General features: G+C 38.6%; 1 long non-coding RNA gene across 1 annotated transcript; it reads left to right on the top strand.

Moving 5' to 3' along the window:
* The first annotated feature begins 23 nt into the window (after positions 1 to 23).
* LOC123385076 lies at positions 24 to 17,764 on the top strand. Its single transcript, XR_006597114.1, has 3 exons — positions 24 to 82; positions 686 to 753; positions 17,706 to 17,764. It is a non-coding gene; the product is annotated as an uncharacterized LOC123385076 (long non-coding RNA).
* Positions 17,765 to 18,745: the final 981 nt, after the last annotated feature.

The raw sequence follows: 18,745 nt of genomic DNA, 5'->3' as shown, positions 1-18,745 counted from the left end.
GACGCAGGGGCTCTCGTGCGCGTGCGCAGAGACACAGCCGGCGCTTTCCCTGTAACTAAGGAAAATCCCTTTTCCGCCTGGAGTAAGTTTGCTAAACACACTTATTATGTTGAAAGCAAATTTGCAAATCTCGCAAGCACGTTGTAACTTTGTTCAGAGTTCTGTCGAACTTTCTCTGCAGTCCTTAGAAAGCCGTCTAATAAGAGTAACCCTGTTTTGAGCTCAGGGCCATTGTCCCGGAGGCTTGGCATGTGTCTCTTTTTACTAAAGTATTCTAATTGGAAGGTTAAGTGAGGGTTTACCTGTGTGCAAGATACTTTATATAGATTATCCGGTACTATTTTCATCCCCATTTCCAAATAACAAATAAGATCAGTCACTAGGATAGTCAGATTTAGCAAATAAAAATAGAGTGCCTGGTTAAATCTGAAATTTCAGATAAGCAATGAACAATGTGTTCTTATAAGTCTGCTCTATATATTGCATGGGGCGTACTTATACCAAAAAAATTATTCCCTGTTTATCTGTAAGTCAAAGTCAACTGGGCATTCTGTGTTTTACAGCAACCGTAAAAGTCACAAGAGCTAGGAGGCACAGCCTAAAGTTAAGCAAAGTCAGACCCTACAGCCACACGGTTAACGTCGAACTAACCAAAAAACATTTTCTGTGATTTCTCTCACTATAGCTGTTACTTTAATCAGATGCTGGAGAATTTCGAGGGATAAGACACTTCCTGGTAACTAGAAGTACACAGTAAGTGGGAGACAGAAACAGAAATGACAGTCTAATATAAATTTAATAATAAAAGTAGTGAAAAGTGATGAAGCATACCACAGAGGAGAAAGTAATTACTTTATAATGTGGGCTATGCAAAGAAAAACTACATATTAGTGACACCCTTCAATGTTTAGCTGGGATGCCCTTTCTCTACTCTGTGCCCCATCTCTTGGAGGTGAAAGCAATTTCCTCCTCCTCTAAATTTTCATGACTCTCCCTCACTTAAAATATTTAGCGCTTTCCAGTTCTTAATACACATAGTTATGTACAACAATCATTGCCCCAACTGAAACATAATTATCTTAAGACACTTCGACTTTGTGCAGAAGAGCCCCTCAACTAATAGTTAATGAACAAGGTGTCTGGAAATCTCCTACCTAATCTGTGCGTGTTTAGTAAGTCTACTGAGGGTAGAGACTGTTTTCTAAGAAAGGGCTAGATTTTGTATATGGTAAAAGTTGGGGTAAAAATATTTATTAAGCATCTACTATATGCCAGTTTCTATATTTTATCTTATCAATCTTCCCTATAACATTGTGTTGTGGGAGTTACCCCAACTTTCCAAGGTGAGGAAAAACAAATTTGGTGAAGTATCAACTTTGTCCAAGGTCATGCAGGTGTTAGTTGAAAAGTCACTGGGCTGTCTGTGTGTTTCACTGGCCCTAAAGAGGAAAGAAAGGCATTCTGAGGTGATAGGACTTCCCAAGGCCACATAACAGATTAATAAATAAGGGAAAGAGGCACATAGAACAGGGCCCAAAATTCAGTTAGAGTACTTAATATTTGCCTTTTGATAAGAGGATGTTCTTATATGTATAATCCAGGAGGTTTTCAAAACATTTTTGTTTCTTACAGTCCCATTTTTACTAACTGTGCTCTAGTTCTAAATTTACAAATCTTACTCGTAGTGATAGTTAGACACATGGGACTCTGGAGTTAAACTTCTTAAATTTAAACCCCAATTCGGCAAATTACAGTCTGTGGAATATTAGGCAAGTAGTGTTCACTTACCTGTGTTTATGTTTCTTCATCTGTAATTGGTTATGTTAGCACAGAACTTACAGAGTCATAAGTTCATATATGTAAAGTTCTTGAAATGAGGTCTAGCCTGGAACATAAACATTATTAGATTCCCTTATAAGTGGCCTTCTTTTCTCCCCTGTTATCTAGCCAAACTTTAGTGGGTTCCAGAAAGCAGGGTGTATCTCCCTCTTCTTTACCCTCCTAGATACAGTGTTGGAGATTCTCTGCCTTGGGAATGTGATCTGCGTCTAAAACCCACCTAAGCTGTTATATAGTGCAGTATAGGCAGTGCAGGTCAGTGGTCACAGCTCGGACACATATAAAAAACAGATCTAAAGATCTCAGATAAACCTCACTGGGTGTGCTTACTGACCTGAAATTGGAATTCAAGCTGTTTATCGAAGAGTTAATTTGTTGCTCGAGGTTATTTGTAATTGGGATCTTTTCATTTTGAAGTGGAAGGAGCAAGAAAGAATTTTGTGCACCATGCCCTGGGATGTTTATTCATTCACTCACTCTTTAACAATTATTGGTTAAACACATATCATGCATTAGATACTCTAATGGCTCTGGTATTGCAGGCAGTGTGAACAATAACTTACCTTCTAGTTGCGTATGGCGGGACCTCAGATATTGAACAAGTAAGCAAATAAGATCATGTGAGCTATGGAGAAGCATCTCTCTCTCTCTTTTTTAAAATGTGTATTTATTTATTTCAAGAAAGAGAGAGAATCCCAAGCAGGCTCTGTGCTGCCCCATGTGGGGCCCGATCCCACCACCCTGGGATCATGACCTGAGCCGAAACCAAGCGTCAGTCAACCAACTGAGCCACCCAGGTGCCCTGGAGAAGCATCTTAAAGAAAATGAAAAGAGTGATGTAATAGAGAGGGATGGTGGAAATACACTTTACATTGGTCAAGGAGTACGTTGCCAAGAAGTGGCATGTACCTGCAGGCATAAAAGAGGAGGAGACATGAAGGCCAACATCTGGGAAATGAGAGTTGCTATTACAATGTAGAGGCCCTGAAGCAGGAGAAAACCTGCCTTATTTAAGATAATAAACAGGGGTGCCTGGGTGGTTCAGTTGGTTAAGTGTCTGACTTTGGCTCAGGTCGTGATCTCATGGTTCAGGAGTTCAAGCCCCACATCAGGCCTTGAGCTGATAGTGAGGGGTCTGCTTGGGATTCTCTCTCCCTCTTTCTCTGCCCCTCCCTTGCTCACACTTTCTCTCTCTCTCTCTCTCTCTCTCTCTCTCTCTCTCTCTCTCTCTCTCCCAAAATAAATTTAATTAAAGTAAAAAGATAATAACCAAAGCCTGTATAGCCAGACCACACGCAGTAAGCAAGGGAAGCGTAATGGAGATGATGTCAGAGATATTTTTAATCAGCAAATTGACGTGAACTAGTCTGCGTTTTTAAATGGTTATACTCTGGAAAGCATTTAGACTTTGGAAGACCAGCTCTCGGGTGCAAGAGTGAAAGCAGGAGAATCAGTTTGGAGGATATTCCTTTTTTTTTTTTTTTTTTTGATGTTTATTTATGTACTTTGAGACAGAGCATGAGATGGGTAGGGGCAGAGAGAGGGAATCCCACACCGTCAGCACAGAGCCTAACGTGGGGCTCTATCCCATGAACAAACAATGAGATCATGAATGACCTGAGCCAAAATCAAGAGTCAGACACTCAACCAACTGAGCCACCTGGGTGCCTCCAGACTAATCCTAACTAATGTAGGCATTTAAGTTGATATGACCTAATTTGCACGCATAGACTATAGAAATCTAGGGGCTTCGATGATGAGTGGTGGGAACCACATACAGATGGAAAGACTCAAAAGATATTTTGGGTAATGCATAGAATTGTTGAATCCTTGTACACCTCAGACTAATATAACACTGAATGTTAATTACACTTCACTAAAACAAGAAAAAAAAGAAATATATTTAAAATCTCAAAAAAAAAGGTATTTTGGAACTAAGATCTATGGAATTTATGGTGGGCTGGATGCTTTGGAAAGAGAAAGAGGATGTAGAAGTAAAATGCAAACTATATGACAGGGTAAAGCATCTGTCCTCTCAGCCAGCTGGAGGCTGGGGGCTCTGACCAAGAGATAGAGTCATAAGCTAGAGCTACTGTGTTAGTGAAACTTTTTGAGGAACGGTGTGGAACAGTGGCTCTAGAGTCAGAGTCCATTTATATCCCTGTCACTTAACAGCTGCATGACTTTGCGTAAAGTGCTTAAATTCTCTGTACCTCAGTTTCCTTGACTGAAGATAGGAATAAAACTATTACCCACATAATAAAGTGTCTGTGAATTTAAAATGAAATAATGCAGGGGTGCCTGGGTGGCTCAGTCGCTTAAGCGTCCGACTTCGGCTCAGGCCACGATCTCGTGGTCCGTGAATTCGAGCCCCGTGTCGCTTCTGTGCTGACAGATCAGAGCCTGGATCCTGCTTAAGATTCTGTGTCTCCATCTCTCTGCCCCTGCCCTGCTTGCACTCTGTCTCTTCTCTCCCCCCCCCCTTTCAAAAATAAATACACGTTAAAAAATTTTTTAATGAAATAATGCATACAATGTGTTTAGCATAGCATGTAGAATGTAGTTCGCCAATAGTAAAGATTACCTATTATCTTTTGCCAATACTAGTGTTACTTGGAGTGCAAGTAGTATGCAGTCCTGGGAACAAAGTGAGATACATTCACACATGTACACACATGCCCTGTGCTAATGGGTCTGGTGAGGGGCCCAGATAAGGAAAGTTCCAGAGAAAACTGGAGTTGATTCATCCTGTGAATTCCCATAAGTAACTGACTCTGGCAAGGGTGGACATAGATTGTGCCGATCATTCAGACACAAGGTAGGCATTATGGCAGAGACTGCTGCTTTCCCCCAGTATGTATCTTCTCTTTTATGAGTTAAATTGTCCCCCTTAAAATTCATCTGTTGGAGTCGTAAGACCCATCTCAGAATGTGACTATTTGGAGATAGGTCTCTATAGAGATAATCAAGTTAAAGGTTGTTATGGTGCATCACAATCCGATATGACTAATGCCCTTATGAAAAGGGGAAATTTGGACACAGATACAAATCGAGGGAAGGCTATGTGAAGAGACACAGGGAGATAGCTTGGCTGTCCAAGCTGAGGAGAGAGGGCTGGACAGATCCTTCTCTAACAGCTGTTAGAATGAACCAACCCTGCGAACACTTGAATTTTTAATTTCTAGTCTTTAAATTTTTTAATGTTTATTTATTTTTGAGACAGAGAGACAGAGCATGAATGGGGGGAGGATCAGAGAGAGGGAGACACAGAATCCGAAACAGGCCCCAGGCTCTGAGCTGTCAGCACAGAGCCCGACGCGGGGCTCAAACTCACGGACCGCGAGATCATAACCTGAGCTGAAGTCAGATGCTTAACTGACTGAGCCACCCAGGCACCCCTTAATTTCTAGTCTTTAGATCTGTGAGAATAAATCTCTTGTTTAAGCCCCCCATCTCAAGAGACTGATTGATAAACCAGAATGTCCCGGGATAAGAATTGTTTCTCCTTAGGGCACTCTCTCTTGACCCACAAGTTCTTTAACCAAATCGTGGATTAGAAAGATGCTTAGTGAATGTAAGACTAAATGAATGAAAATGGAATACATCTAAAATACTTCCTTAAAATTGTAATGAACTGTAGTCTTTTTTCATTCCAGGAATGGGTCGGGTGAAAACAAAGCATCCTTTCCTCTTGACTGAAGAAAAAACTTGTTTCTTTGACTAGATACCGTACCCTTGTAGTTGCTTTATACAGACTCTTGACCAAGATTTAAGAAATACTTCTGTTCCAGAGGGTTACCCTGGGAATTCCTATTCCCCATCATTGTGGGTTGTCTTCCTAGTTAATTTCAAATGATTACTTTTTCCTTGTCCCTAAATTCTGGGGCTCCCTACTTTTACTACCCATGAACTGACAACATTAGCTTCAGTAATTACAATTTCTGACAAATGTTCTAGGAATCAAAAGCTATTAACTCATTATTCAGAATTTATGGCACCCTTTAATAATAAAAAAATTGTCTGTAGCTTTCCACATCTATTTTCCCAGTTCAAACCTGCTTTTCCAGTTATCCTCTGACTTGAAGTTGACTAATTTGTTCATCATAATTAGATGTGTTGCAATGCAGATGTGCTTAGTGATTTGCATTGCAATCTATTTAAAATTATTCCTGTCCATAAATTGTTGAGAGGAAAGGGCCTTCCAAGTTTAAATGACTTTAATTATTATAACTGTACAGGAAATATTTAAATGTTATATTGACATTGATTCCATTGCATTAGAAAAAGTTATGAATAGCTAATTTGTAAAGATTTGGGGGGTTCTGGGTTCAGTCTTGTCTGTATCAACTCAGATTTGGCTGCCTAGAGAAACAGTGTCTTAGAGGTCACTTGGATAAATGCCTCATCCTGGTGAATAAACATAATGAACTGAAGGTCTTTTGTTTTTTGAGCTTTGTACATAGTTAAGAAATGCTTTTAATATCTCCTTATTCCATTATTCTTTATCAAAAAATATTTTTGTAGCTTAAGGTATCTGAGTTCTCCATTAAAATGATCTTTGAAACAAATAGACATTTTGATTTAAAAAGGGCAATAGAGATCATACATAAGTTATTTCAGTGTAGCACTAAAAGATACAATATATTAAAAGCTCTGAAATTGCTGTGTGAAAGTGAAATACCTGGGTGAACTGCAATTTTGGACCTCAGATGGAATGCATTGTAATCCACACTACATCCTTAGGAGTGGCAGTCTTTTAGAATGGCATGTCAAGTGCTCAATTAGTCTTTCTGATGAAGATTCTATGCCTATAAGACCTCTCATTTCTCAGTTGGCACCTCCTTTAGTCACTGTACAAAAATTCTCCACGTCTGTGAGCTCTTAGAATTTTAGCCAGTGCTGCTTAATCAAGATTAGCACATTAGGGTCACTCCAGGGAATTTTTGAGTGATTGATTTTTCACTTAAAATGTGTCCAATTTTATTGTGTTTTGTTTTTGAAATAGCTTGGTAATTTACATACCAAAAAGCCCCACCATTTGAAGAACAGTTCAGGGAGGTTTACTGAATTTATACAGCTGTACAACCATTCCCACAATTTAGCTTGAGAAACTACCATGGTCCTGCAAAATGTCCATTGTGTCTGTTTGTAGGCAATCATGTGGGAGCTTTAAAAAAAAATAATATCCAGACCTCACCCCTTCTGCCAATACTAAAAGAATGTTACTGCAGGTAAAGCACCAGTATTATTTTGTTTGACAAAACACCCCGTGTGATTTAATGTCAACCAGTATTGAGATCCACTGATTTGGAAAAAATTTTGTAGAAAAGATGAAGATTTGGAAAGCAAAGATGTAAACCCTTAGTAACCAAGAGATCTGGTCAGTCTCGGCCAATGTTGTCACAACAACAGCATGATAAGAAAGACCTTTAGCACATTTAGAGAATGGTGGGTTTTTGATCACTCTGCTATTCCTATCGTTTAGAATAGATTTTTCTAACTTTGACTAGAATCTGCTCTCCTTTCTCCTGCAGCTCGCTCCATGTACACCTAGTTGACCTAATGAATTCAAACGCATCCCCCAGAGAATTTTCATTACTGCCTCACTTGTGTTTCCATAACTCTGAACAAACTATCACAGTCTTTACTGCATTGCATGGCAGCTATTGGTTTATATTCTGGCTCTCCCATTTTTCTGAGACCTCCTTGAAAAGCAGAGGCCATGACACATTCATTTTAGCATTCTGGACAGCATCTGGCAGGAAGGAGGTTCCCCATAACTGTTTATTGAATTCAGAAAAGAAGTAAGTAATTTAAAAAAAAAAACACTATAGGGAGCATAGGTAATGATTCACAACCTTGACTACAAATTAGAGTCAACTGAGGAGTTTTGCAGAATCCCTACAACCGATCAAATCACACCTAGAACAATGAAGTCAGAATTTCTAGGGATAGAACCCAGCAATATTTTTTTTCCAATGTGTAGCTGAACTTGAGAACCATGAGCTTAAAGCCTTAGAGGATGGTCCAAAATTACCTCTTTGACCAAAAATATCTCTGCCCCATTGTCTAAAATATATAAATTATTTGCTGTTACATTGACTGAAAAGAGCTCAGAAATACATGTGGCTTAACAAATATCTGTTTAAAATATTACAAAGCCCTTAAGAGTCTCAAGAATGAGGGGGCACCTGGGTGGCTCAATCTGCTAAGGGTCCGACTTCAGTTCAGGTCATGATCTCACGGTTTGTGAGTCCGGGCCCTGCATCTACCCTTTCATGGAAACAGAGATAGGGCTATCCTTTGGTGATTACATTTCAGAAACATAAATCACAAATTCTTGAGAAAGATATTCCTAAAGTGTAAAACTGGCAAGAGACTTTTCAAAAGATTTCCATCTCAAAGGGGAAAAGTAATTATAATTACAAGTTTTCCCAAAGAGAATGTTCTAGGAAAGTGGAAGTCAGGAGTTCAGTCAGGAAGAAGCCTTCTATAACGTTTAGTCAAGCTGGAAAATGTTAAAATAGTCTTGGTCAAAGTCAAAATAAATAGATAACTTTGAAACTCTGAGACTGGTGAATAAGGTCAGGTCCAGAAGAGCTGCCAAAGAAATGCCTCAGCAAAGAGTTTTCAGCAGCGAAGTTTAGCATAAGGGGATTGGATATGCAGAAGAACCAAAGAGAAAAGCTAGCAAAGGGCTTGAGGAATTTCTGGAGATGATTAGAATATTTTGCAGCTTTCCCTGCATAGCCTGGTTGGTATCCAGCAAATGAGATGGAAGTGCATCCTTCAGCACACTCTTCTTCCTGAAGGAACGCTCAGGTCCGTGTACCACCCTACCCTTCAGCGACTGAAGAAAATGCCCGCAGCTGCAATCCCCAACTGGCCTGAAAAGGTCCTTCTAACCCCCTAATCCGTCTGTTGGGGGAGGTCCATTTGAATGCAACTTCTGGCTCTCTACCCTGTAAATGTATTATCATCCCAAGCCTGTTAAAACAGTAGAGGAAGGCACAGAGACATTTACCCTGCACTGGTTCCAACAAGGAGTGTGAGTTACAACTTGCTGGAATTGGGGGAGGTTTCTTTTGGTTTTGCCCTGGAATCACAGGAGTACTTTTTTTCTTTTCTGCATATTATGGTTCTTTTCCACCTTCTATCTGGCAGCTTCCCCTCCCTCATGGTTTCCACTCTTTCTGCTTCAGCACTTGAGTTTTTACCTTTAATCAGCTTGACTCAGCAAGTCTTAACCTCAGATCTGTGTCTTCAGGTATATATTTTCCGGTTTCTGCCAATTTACCATTCTTTTCATTGGCATTTAAAGATATTTTTTCATTGTATTTATTCTATTTTTGTGGTTCTTCCTGGGCAAAAGGTTATTTTAAAAATATCTTTGAAACTCAAGGAATTCTAATGTCATAGGGGAGATATATTTTGTGAACCAGTTACCACAATATGAAGGGCATCCATATGATAGCATTCCATCAATAAAAGAATTATAAATGAAATAAGGTACAGTCATATAATGGAACACTGTAAAACGCTGCTCTTAAATGAACTTACTATATCAGTGAGAATAGAACTAGATCTTAAAAATATAATGTTCAAAGAAACAACAGTGTTGGCCAGAGAAAGGGGACCCCTCGTGCACTGTTGGTGGGAATGCAAACTGGTGAGGCAGACAGTATGGAGCTTCCTCAAAAAGTTAAAGTAGAACTATCCTGTGATCCGTAGCTGCACTACTGGGTGTTTACCCAAAGAATACAAAAACACTAATTCAAAGGGATTTATGCACCCTGATGTTTATTCCAACATTATTTACAATAGCTAAACTGTGGAAGCAGCCCAAGTATCCATCAACTGATGAATGGATAAAGAAGATATGGCATATATGCACAAAGAAATAAAAGAACAAATATTTCCAAAATATTTGGAAGAACAAAATATTTCCATTTGCAACAACATGGATGGATCTAGAGAGTATGATGGTAAGTGAAATAAGCCAGAGAAAGACAAGTACCAGATTATTTCACTTATAAGTGAACTTTAAGAAACAAAACAAATGAACAAAGGGAAAAAAAGAGACAGACAAACCAAGAAACATACTCTTAACTATAGAGAAGGAATAGATGCTTACCAGAGGGGATGTGGGTGAAATAGGGGAAGGGGATTAAGAGTACACTTATCTTGGGGCATCTGGGTGGCCCAGTCAGTTAGGCGTCCAACTCTTGATTTAGGCTCAGGTCATGATCTCAGGAACAGAGATCAAGCCCTGTGTTGGGCTTTATGCTGACAGTGCAGAGCCTGCTTGGAATTCTTTATCTTCCTCTTTCTCTGCCCCTCCCCATCTCAGGCTCTCCCTCTCTCTTTCTCCAAATAAATAAATAAACATTAAAAAAAAAGAGCATACTTATCTTGATGAGCATTGAGTAATATATGGAACTGTTGAATCACTATATGGTACCCCTGAAATTAATGTAATACCGTATGTTAATTATACTGGAATTAAAATAAAAATATACACATAATGTTCAGTTAAAAAAGATGTGGAACTAAATATTGGCACACCATATAATAGTCGTGTACATTAGTTAAAATACAAAAAGTAGCAGAGCATCATATAAATGTGTATTTTTTATGAAAGGATCTTGGAAGGTTATACAACATAAACATATACCTTCTAGAAGCAGGACTTGGAGTAGTATTGAAGGGGACTTTAGTGATATCTTTAATATTTCATTAAAGAAATAAGAAATTAGAGGCCCATAATCCAAAATGATAACTATAAATCTGAAAAATAGAATATTGTAAGTTTGTTTTATGTTCTTTTTACTTGTCTAGATCATTTAAAATTACAAAAACAAAGCAATAATAAGGTCCATGACAGGTACAAGCCAGGAGTTAAGAAGAAAGAACTATCAGGGTGATCAGAGTCATTCTATTAAGGGAATAAGAAGGATTTGGGAGTTGGGTTGAATATTCATAGGCAGAAATGAATGAGCATAGCAATTTAATTGGAAGGAATCACACAAACCAAAAAGGCAGACAATAAAATTCAATGTCAGAATATATCCAAAATAAGTACATTTTTAAATCAAAATTTGAGGTCAAGAATGAAGAAATTTCTATATATAGCATTGTGAGCAATATTCAGATCATAGTGAAGTGAGTATATTTCTCTAAGATAGCTCTTCTGTTGGTATTGTTAAGTTATGGAACAGAGCAAGAGGAAACAAGAACTCGGTCAGATAGTTACCATAGTAGAAGCCAAACTAACTTAGAAAGCATCTAATCTAACTTCCTCTTACAAAAGAGGAAATGGAGGCCCAGAAGTTAAAGTCACCATTGGTCAAATCCAATCCAGACTCTGACTATAATGCCAATGTCATCAGAACACAATTCAATAATACTAGTCATGTCTTGTTTTTCTACTGTAGTAAAACATTTATCTACTTCACATGCTGAAATGTAAGAAGAATGATACATAGAAATTATAATGTCTGCTCTAGACAGTGTTTTTAAAATTTACAGGTAAAGCTGATACTTTCCTAAATTCACTTTTGTTAAATCTGTTTTATTTTAATCTACTTTTATGCAAATAAAGATTATTTTAAAAAACCAAAGAAATTTTAGCATGGATTAAACTATGTAAATTGAGAGCATATAAAAGAATAGCATAAGACCTCTGTCTTAGCATCTGTAAAAGCTGGCTTGACGGAATGTACACACACAAAAAATATTGTTAAGAATTCTTGTAAAATCCCTATGGCAATGATAGCAAGTCAATTTTATGCAACCATTAATATTGAGGGGCCTCGTGAAGGGCCACTCAGAAACTAGCAGGACTGCATAGAACATTAAACATCATTAGTGCCCTCTTTCAAGAAAAACAAACATAACAAAATTTGAAATTATAAAAGGATGCTCTACCAGACTCCTTTAATAAAGAATTTCTCTAGGGCATTTGAAATAAAATTTGATTTATGGAACTTTGACAAAGACATAATGTTTAAGAAACATCACTTTGAGGGCACCTGGGTGGTTCAGTCGGTAAAGCCTCTGACTTCAGCTCAGTCATGATCTTGCAGTTTATGAGTTGGAGCCCTGCGTTGGGTTCTGTGCTGACAGCCAGGGCCTGGAGCCTGCTTCAGATTCTGTGTCTCCCTCTCTCTCTCCCCCTCCCCTGCTCATGCTGTGTGTGTGTCTCTCTCTAAAAAATAAATAAACATTTATTAAAAAATAATTTAAAAAAAGAAACATCACTTTGGTAAACAGAGAAATAAATATTTATCTTGCTCCATACTCACTGTGGGTTGAGTAAATGTGTCTCCTAGATGACAGATGGTCCCAATTAATCTGAACATTAAACATTATACCCTGGGTAGATTTAAGCAATAACAGTTTTCAGAGGAATAGTCAATGCCAGCATGTGGTAGCAGAAACAGTTTTGGGCACAGCAAGGGACTCAGCTCGTTGGAGGTCTAACCAGCCCTCTTTCCCACCTCTCAATTCTATCTGATTGACAAGGGCAAGATATTTTCTAGATTCTTCCCTTCAGGTCTCAACTAATGATTCAGCAAATGCCCTGAGTTTCCAATTGGAAGCTTCCAAATCAGTGGGAGATTTTTAATGTGGCCTGGGACCAAGTAAGAACAGGAAAGGCCTGCCTATACCTTGCCCTTCTGTTTTGGTAGTCCTTGTTAACAAAGATGATTCCCTTGGATTCCAAAGGGCCCTGGTTTGGCTGTTGTTTTTTTTTTTTTTTTTTAAGTCTATTTTATTATTATTTGCTTACCAGAGCTTTCACAACTGTTTTAGCTGACCTTGGGATCTTATATTCCAAATTGTACTCTCAGCTTCCAAGATGAAGACATTGAAATCTTTTTTTTTTTTAATTTTTAATGTATCTTAACAGTTTAAAAACAATGACAAAAGGAAGTTGTGATGGCTAATTTTATGTGCCAATTTGACTAGGCCACAGCACCCAGATATTTGGTCAAGCATTATTCTACATGTTTCTGCAAAAGTATTTTTAAAATAAGGTTAACTTTAAATCAGCAGATCTTGATTCAAAGAAATTAACCTCCATAATGAAGGTGGATCTCATTCAATCAGCTGAAAGCCTTAACAGAAAAAGACTGAGGGAGAATTCTGGCAGCAGATAACCTTTGCACTCACACTGCAAAATCAATTCTTCCATTGGTCTCCAGCCTGCTGCTGCAGGTTTTGGATCTCCACCACTCCACCCCCCCACCACCAATTGTGTGAGCTATTTCCTTAAAATTTCTCTCTCCCAATATATATTTATACCATCATATTGGTTCTGTTCTCTGTAGAATCCTGACTATATTATACCACCGTAGAGCTTGATAATAAACATCCCAGCACCTTTGAAGTCCACTGTGTGCTCCTCTCTGGTCATGCTGACTTTCTATTGTGATTTGTTTCCTGGCACAGTAATTACCCCTTAACTGAGATTTGCTTTCCATGGTGTCAGTTACCTGCAGTCAACCATGGTCCGGTAGCAGAAGCTCCTCCTTCTGATGTATGGTCAGAAGGTCACTAGTAGCCTAACGCTATGTCATAGTGCCTCTGTCATTCACCTCACTTCATCTCATCACATAGACATTTTGTCATCTTACATCAACACAGGAAGAAGAAGAGTGAGTACAGTGCAATGATATTATGAGAGAGAGAGACCACGTTCACATACCTTGTTTTACAGTATAATTCTATTTTATTATTAGTTATGGTTGTTAACCTCTTACTGTTCCTATGTTATAAATTAAGCTTTATTGTAGGTCTGTATATATTGGAAAAAACATAGTATATATAGGGTTCAATACTATCTGCCCTTCCAGGCATTTCCTGGGGAGCCCAGAACATATCCCCCCACAGATAAGGGGAGGCTATTATTCAAAGAAGAGATTTGGTACAGAAAACAAACTGAGGGTCACTGGAAGGGTTGTGGGTGGGGTAAGAGACATTAAGGAAGACACTTGTTGGGATGAGCACTGGGTGTTATACGTAGGGGATGAATCACTGGATTCTACTCCTGAAATCATTATTGCACTATATGCTAACTAACTTGGATGTAAATTAAAAAATAAATCAATTAAATTAAGTATTAAGTTAAATTTAAAAAAAGAAGAGATTTGGTACTTCACCCAATAGATGGCAGGAATGTCACTACATTCAGCATGAAAACTTGCACTGGGCTTAATGAAGTACCTAACTTAATGGTACTTCCTATCACCATTTAAGTCATGTACCATGTATCAGACCAAAAAAACAAAAAACAAAAAAAAACAACCAACTAGGATTCTGCTTATCAGCCTATCCAGGTCAGGGCTCTTCTGCAGAGCACAGGATCCTCTGACCAACCCCACTACTGCAGAGCAATAACATTCCTACTGGCCATGCAACCTACATTGTTGGATGGAGCTCATTTTTCTTCTCAAGGAAGATTTGACCTTGCAAAGACTCTCGAATGCATCCCTTCCTTTCCACACCACTGCCAGACCCTTGTTTCAGGCCTTTATTTCATCTCTGTCACACTGCAATGTCTATCCTGTCCAGTGTGTTTAATTTGTTATGGCACAGAACCAACCACAACTCTTTTGCTCAAAAACCTTCACACTGGAGTCCTAATACTCTTTGTCTCCTTCTCTACTCTGCACTGGTCTGACAAAAAGGTAAACAATTCTCAAACATGCCATATACTCCAATGCATTTGCATTTTTCTTCTTATTTGTCTGTTGTTTTGTATTACCCAGAGGCTTGACCCTTATTTTTCCATCAGTGCATTCCTACACATATCAGAAGCCCCACTCAAATCACAACCCCATATGAAACTTTTGCTAGTTCTGCTGTCCCATGAGAATTCCCTGTCTTTTACACTCCTGTAACACCTGTTCCATACCTCTATAGTAAAGATATTTGTATACATTACATACAGTAAATGTATTAGTATTTCACAAACTGGTATTAAGGTTCTGTGGTGATATTTAAAGGGAGATGGGGAAGATAATTCTAATGAAAAGCACTCTCCTTGAGAGTCATCCAACCCCTACAAGGATTAAGATTTTTGCTAGGCCAGTCAAATCGGCCTGGAATTTCATCTTAGAATAACTAAATCCCAAGTTCTTCCTAGGCCTCCCATGGCAATAAATGTCTGCTGTGCTGCCCCACTCGTGTGCCAGACCTGCCTAGGCATGACCGAACCCCAGCTGTGGCCACAGCAGAGCCTGGTGGGGAAATAGAAAGGAGAAAAGGGAGGAGCAAGTGTAGAGAGAAGGGCACACTGCATTGGAGGTATCAAGGTGACATTGCTATCAGGAAGAGGTGGCGGGCAGACAACTGGAAATGCACACCTGCAGCTCAGCAAAGGGCAGAAAGCTTGGAAGTCCTCAGGCTGGAAACCGTAACTACATTATCACAATGAATGAGCTACCAGGGCAGATCTTGGGAGAATTCATACACCTGAGGTACAGAAGAAAGCAGATGAATCAGACAAGAGTCTTTATAAAAATCTTTTTTATCTAGGGGTGCCTGGGTGGCTCAGTTGGTTGAACATCCAACTTCACCACAGGTCATGATCTCAGGGTTTGTTGAGTTTGAGCCCCATGTCGGGCTCTGTGCTGACAGCTCAGAGCCTGGAGCCTGCTTCAGATTCTGTGTCTCCCTCTCTCTCTTCCCCTCCCCTACTCACACTCTGTCACTCTCCCTCTCTCAAAAATAAATGAACATTAAAATTTTTTAATGTTTTATTTAAAAAATGATTAAAAAAAAAAGAAGACGAGAACCAGGAAGAACCACAGAACTCCCCCAAAGAAGAGTTCCTAGTAGCAGGGAGTGGCTATCAAAGCCAGTTGTGACAATGGAGAATGGGAGAGATACAACTGAGTTTGACAATTGGAATTGTGACCATTGATAAGTTCAGGGGAGAAAAGAGTGAAATCAGATTGCAGGGGCTCAAGGAGTCAGGAAGCAATTAAGATATGTTCCAGTGAATATTGGTAATGTGGAGAGAGAAAAAAAAAGTTTGATCTGAAAGAATAGCAAGATCAAAAGAGAGCCTTCTCTATCATTTTTCTCTTCTTTCTTCTCCTTCCTTCTCCCTTTCTCTCCCTTCCTACCTTCTTTCTCCTCCTCCTCTTCTTTGGTGTGGAGAACATATATATTCATCTCTAAATTAAGTATACGTAGGTTGAAGGTCCAGTGAAAAGAAACAAGTTAATGATATAAAGAGGCAATAATGGGTACCATAAAGTTATGGAAGGGGCAAGAGCCAGTGGCCAGAGATACCAACTTCAGAGAGAAATGAGCTTTTTTAAAGAAGGGAGAACCACTTACACAGAAATGCAGGAATGGAGAAAGAGTGAGAGGGAAGGGAAATAATGAGATTTATACATTGTGGTGCTTGGATCCACATCAGCATGCTGTGGACTCCCTTCTAGTGAGTGGAGGTGGTGAGTTCAGGCTGTCATTTGGTGGGTGCTCAGTTAAGTGTTTGTCAGAAGAGGGGAGCTTGGCTGATAATGATAAGGAATCACTTAGGAATAAACAGAAAGTTTATCAAGAGTGTGGACTCCATTAACTTTTCAATTAGCTTACTTTCATAACATTCTGCTAACACAACCTGGAAACGTAAGAGGGGAGAAACAGCCAGTAGAGTCTCTGCATGGTTGGGAATTGATGGGATAGACTAGTAGTAGAAAAAGGGATGGAAGTGAGGGTTGACCATGATCAGGTAGAACACCCTTGAAATATGGAACCAGAAATATAAAAACATCATAGAGCTGGGCAACCTACACAGGCCAAAGCCACCAATATCCTGTGAAAATCTCCATGCTAGTAATATGAATATGACCTATAAATCCCCAATGTGAAAGCTGTTCCACCTCTAGCATGTTTCCTCTATCTGCAATGGTCTTACCCTTATTCATCCTTTCATTTGCCTGACTTCTCTTCATCCTTCACACTTTGGCTTGCTCTAACTTTGGCTGACAAGAGGATCAAGTGAGGTGATAGATGTAAACTACTTAGAATAGTGCCTAACATAGAAATGTTTTACTGATGCTCAGTAAACGTCCAGGAAAGAAACAAAAGAGACAAAAAATGCAGGATGATATTACTAAAACGCAGGATGATATTACCTACAGGAGATAAGCCCTTATTGCTTGAGGCATTGACCTCTCCTTTTTTTTTGTCCAGCAGTTAGTCAGGAAACCAATCCTGGGAAACATCATGATCTGTGCTCTCTGTTACTCTCTGTTAATAAGTCACTCTCTGTTAATAAGTATAGAGAAAAAGAAATGGTGGTTTATGAATCCTAAAATCCGCTTGTGTATCACTTCAGGAAACATTGTTATATGTAGAATGTTTTGAGGCAAACAAACAAAAAACACCCTTATATACGTTCTATGCTAAAGCAGTGACCTGAAAGAATGAATGTTTCTCTTTCGCCTATATAACTGGATAAGAAGTATCAATGGTCATAGAAAAAATCATACTATTTTATAAAAATGTTTCCTGATAAATTCTTAGTCTACTGCTGCCATGCTAATCTTTGAATGTTTAAGAAAAAATAGGACAATAGAAGTCAGTGGATTAATTAGCTATCACTTATTAAGCACCTATTACATGATGTGGTGTAGTCTTAATAACACTGTTGTAGGTATTATTGGATTCATTTTACCTGTGGGGTTTAGAGATTGTACCTTAGATCATTTATCTAAAAATATGCAAAGCTAACATTTAAAGCCAGGTCAAACCTAGGCACTTGATTACTATGCCATGTTTCCTATTGGGAATTAATTATGAAGCCATTAGTTTTTTTTGGTAATGTTTATTTATTTATTTTTTAGGGAGAGAGTGTGAGCAGGAGTGGAGCAGAGAGAGAAAGACAGAGAATCCCTAACAGGCTCCATGCTGCCAGCACAGAGCCCAAAGCAGGACTCAAACTCATGAACCATGAGATCATGACCTAAGCTGAAATCAAGAGTTGGATGCTTAATCGACTGAGCCATACAGGTGCCCCGAAACCATTAGTTTTGAGATACTAATTACAAATAATTTGGAAAAGGTGAAATTTCCTTACATTTATATTGTATACTTTGAATATTAGTTTAAAAAAATCATCAGATGATAGGTACATTATATGAATTATAAGGAAGTAAATATATTGTTTGGCAATTAGCTAATGTGTTAAAGAAACTATGGATTTTTTCTTTCTTTCCTTTTACAAAATGGAAAGAACCCTTAGAAAAGTTATATATTAGAGGAACATTTGCAAAAACAAACTGAAGTCCACTTTAATAGTGGCCATTTGCAATGACATTCATAAATATTAATTTTTTAAACTTGACTGGATCTATTTAAATCATAAACAGGGTACATGTACCTTTCCTTGTCAAATGACACAGACATGAATGGAAAGCTAGTAATTTCCCCACACTCTTCAATCCTTCCCTTCTGAGTAAACAATTTTGATGTGTATCTCACCACATATTTTCTGTATTTACATAAAAATATACAAATATGTAAAGAATACATAAGGACAAGTTATATTACCAAATGTTTCACATTATTCTGCAAAAATTTACCTAATTTTTTACTTTACTTTTACTTACAAAATATCACATTTTAACTTAAATATTACGTCAAATTGTCTCTAATCATTTAAATCTGAGCCAGTGATTCTCACCCTTGATGCAGATTAGAGTCCCTCAGGGAACTTGAAAGAAAGGAATTGCCGGAGCCCCACCCCTATAGATTCCAGTTTAATTGGGCTGGGTTGAGCCTTGGCATCAAGCTCCCCTGTTGGCTCTGAGGTGTAGCTGGTTAGAACCACTGATTTAAGCAATCCAAACAGGCGGCAAATACCAGCGGCCTGCCTGAATTGTCC

This window comes from Felis catus, chromosome B1 (assembly GCF_018350175.1).
Source record: "Felis catus isolate Fca126 chromosome B1, F.catus_Fca126_mat1.0, whole genome shotgun sequence".
NCBI classification, from domain to species: Eukaryota; Metazoa; Chordata; class Mammalia; order Carnivora; family Felidae; genus Felis; species Felis catus.
Note: the sequence above shows the minus strand (reverse complement) of the source record. Positions and strands in the feature narration are given on the sequence as shown.